Consider the following 3,790-nt stretch of genomic DNA (forward strand, 5'->3'; position numbering starts at 1 on the left):
AAATCCAGTGAACAGTGGTATGAATTCTCATTACTTATAGGGGCTATATTAATCTCTTCATGAAACTAAAACATATCCTGTGTAATTGAATAATATTCATATTTATTTATTTTAAACATTTTTTATTCTAAAGCCTTTACTTTGAGACATGAAGAAAAAATTTTACAGGTACACATGGAAAAGACATGATCACTGCTGAGTGAAAACGATCTAACCAAAAAGGCTGAATGCCTGTCAGCTGATGTTGAAGCTGAAATTCTGGGGGTATAACATGCTGCAGGGCTGAAGACAATGGATAATTAGTATTCCTCTCCTTCCTTCTCACCCTCTCCTTCAACAGAATCCACACTAACCACTTCATAATCCTTCTTAAGGACAACCATGTCCTCCTGGGCCTCAGAAAACTCTCCTTCCTCCATCCCTTCACCCACGGAATACTGAACAAAGGAACTTGGCATACATCAGGTAAAACTTGTGGTCCAGGAGAGCCCATACCTCAGGAATGGCTGTGATGTTGCTCAGTATGCACACAGCTCTCTGTCCTTTGGCTGGGTCTCCAACAGGTACCACAGTGGGAAGTTGGTAACTAATGCCAACCTTGAAGCCAGAGGGACAGCAATCCACAAACTGGATGCTGCATTTGTTTTTGATGGTGTCAGTGGCAGCACTGAAGTCTTTGGGAATCATGTCACCAGGGTACAATAGGCTGCAAGTTATGCATTTACCATGGTTTTGTTCCATCTTACCATCTGGTTGGCTGGCTCAAAATAAGCATTGGTGATCTATACTACAGAAAACTGTTCATGGTAGGCTTTTTCAGCAGAGATGACAGGGACACACATGGTCAGAGGGAAGTGGATGTGGGTATATGGCACTAGATTGGTCTGGAATTCTGTCAGATCAATATTCAGGGCTCCATCAAATCTGAGGGAAGCAGTGATAGAGGACACAATCTGGCCAATGAGATGGTTAAGGTTAGTGTAGTTTGGACACTCAATATTGAGCTTTCCATAAGTCATCCAAATCACTTTTGGAAAACTGATTAAATGATAGAAAAGGTCGAGGTGATTTTTCAACCTTTTCTATATGAACTATATCATTGGATAACCAAATGGTAGATGTCATAGATGGCCTCACTGTCTACTATGAAGGCACAATCTTAGTGCTCCAGGGTGGTGTGGGTGGTGAGGATGGAGTCGTAGAGCTCAACTACTGCTGTGGAAACCTGGAGGATGGGGGGTTGCTGAGTAAATGGAGAACTGCAGCTTGGACTTCTTGTTATAATCAACAGAAAGATGTACCATCAGCAGGGAGTTGAACCCAGGACCAGTCTGTTCACCAAAACTGTGGAAAACTAAGAAGCCCTAAAGACCTGTGCACTGATCAGTCAGCTTGTGAACTCAGTCCAAGATGTGGTCAACGACCTCCTTGTCAATGAGGTAGTGGCCTCATGCATAGCCATTGGCAGCATCTTCCTTGTCTGGGAAGGGCTTCTCAGGCTGGAAGAGGTGGCTAGTAGGTGTCAGTGTAAACTGTGTTAATAATTGTGGGTTCCAGGTCTACAAACACGGTCCTGGGCACATGCTGTTCAGTGCCTGTCTCACTGAAGAAGGTGTTAAAGGAGTCATCTCCCCCTCGAATTGTCTTGTCTTGTCACTTGGCATCTGGCCATGGTGCTGGATGCCATGTTCCAGGCAGTAGAGTTACCAGCTGGAGCTGCCAGTCTGGACACCAGGCTGGTCAATGTGGATGGAGATGCACTCACACATAGTGGCTAAGAGTTAGGAGACTAAAGCGACAGGAGCAGATAACGGGTCCAATGACCGATCCCAACAAGCTAAGAGTCAAGGTAAGTAATCCACTCAGCAATATTTATATTTAAACACCCCCTTTAGAATTTGCACATAAAAATGATCAAGGTAAAACTAATGTAAAGTTAAATAAATCTAGCTATAAAAGATTATGATTAAGACAAAATGTTGAAGTCATGAAATGTATATGAAAAATACATCTGTAGTTGGAAGTAATATAACATTCTGGTAGTTTTGAAGGAGATCACAAGGAAATCTGGTGTCAACTGTGATGAGGCTTGAACTATTGCTTATTGCTAGACTTTCAATTGCTCCAAGAAGGCGTTGACATATCATTTTAACCTTTACATAATGGTGACAAAACTTGGGTATTAAGTTTTGAAATGTCATCTTAAACTAATTAATTTATGACTGTCAGTAGCAGTGGACATGTAATGTAAAATACTGTTTAAATGTAGTAAAAAGATGACAATGAATAGCTGTTTCTCTTTCATAAATACAATGAAAATATATAAACTTCCATACTCTTTCAATTAATTTATTATTAACTTTATTTCCAAACATTACACTGTATGGTACATTATAGTTTGTTAATACCTATTTTTGTATCAGTTTTCTTTTTTTCATAAATGATTCTTTCCTTCAACTCCGCCTCTGTATTTTTCGATAACCTTTTATTTCTTATCATTGTCTCAATTTCAAAAGGTCAAACATTGGACTTATTTGATTTCTTATTATATCAAACTTTTTTATTTCACTTTTAAAAGAAAAATATTTTGAGCTCTAACTTGGGGAATGCTTTCAAAACTCCTGCATAGTTTCATGAAACATGAAATTATTGTTTTTAAAAATAATCACTATGAAATTATTTCTTTCTAATATAGCTAATTCTCAGCTTCTACGTGGAACCCTTGGGGTTACAATCGGGGACCACATTAACATAAATCCCAATCTCGCAGATTTCTATTAAAAATAATTTCAAATGGTTCTCTATTTTATTCTATTAATTTAGAAATGTTTTCTAAGCAAAATCTGTCACATACCTATTATTTTCAGTAACTGTAGTATAAAACTGACTTGGAAGTCACATTAATGAAAACTTCACGATTACCTCATCTATTTATTTCCAAAAAAAAATTTACAATACACATGACAAGTATTTCACAAACAGCATCACATACATGGGCATTTTTAGTTTAAAAAAGATGAAAATTATATTGGCTAACATTTCTTGAGCTCCTAACATGTACTAGGCACTGTTCTAAAGTGTTATTTAATTATATCGTTAGAGTTCAGGATTATAACGAAATCTTTTTTTTTTAATGAACCATTGGTAAACTTACCTATTTAAAGCTATCTGTTGAGAAACATTCAAGCCATATTTAAGTTCACTTGGCAATTAACTTGTAATCATAAATGAGTAAAATCTTTTAAAATAAGGAATGTATTTTATTTTAAAACCACGTTAAAAATAGATGGGAAGACATTGAGAAGCAATTTTTGTTTGACCTTTAATGGATGAATAGCTGAAAGCCTAGAAAATAAAAATAAAATAAAGTCAGCAAGGCTGACAGGAAAGCATGAGAGAAAGCCACACTGATCTACATGCCACACTTAGAATACTTGACCCTACAAAATAATAGATAAATAAAATCAATTTACCCAAAATGTATACTTTGAGAAGATTAATACAATTTATAGTCTTCTAGTCAGACTAATCAGGAATAAGGAAAGAAGATACAAATCATCAATGTAGAAATAATATAAATTGGAGAATAGAGAAATGCAAAACAAAATAACAAAACTCTTGTTAGTAATCATAATCGGAGATGGTAGTATTAGTACTGCTATTCCGAGACAGTTGTATGTGCAATGAGAAATCAAGCAAATGAGTAATTACAGGATATTCTCATTCTATCATCTTTTGTATTTTGAGAGCCAGAATTATCAAGGCATATGAATTGCAACAAAGAGGTAAT

General features: G+C 36.4%; 1 pseudogene; it reads right to left on the bottom strand.

Moving 5' to 3' along the window:
- Positions 1 to 299: 299 nt before the first annotated feature.
- On the bottom strand, positions 300 to 1,769 carry LOC129022611 (tubulin alpha-1A chain-like; annotated as a pseudogene).
- Positions 1,770 to 3,790: the final 2,021 nt, after the last annotated feature.

The sequence above is a fragment of the Pongo pygmaeus genome, chromosome 22, assembly GCF_028885625.2.
Source record: "Pongo pygmaeus isolate AG05252 chromosome 22, NHGRI_mPonPyg2-v2.0_pri, whole genome shotgun sequence".
Taxonomy (NCBI): Eukaryota; Metazoa; Chordata; class Mammalia; order Primates; family Hominidae; genus Pongo; species Pongo pygmaeus.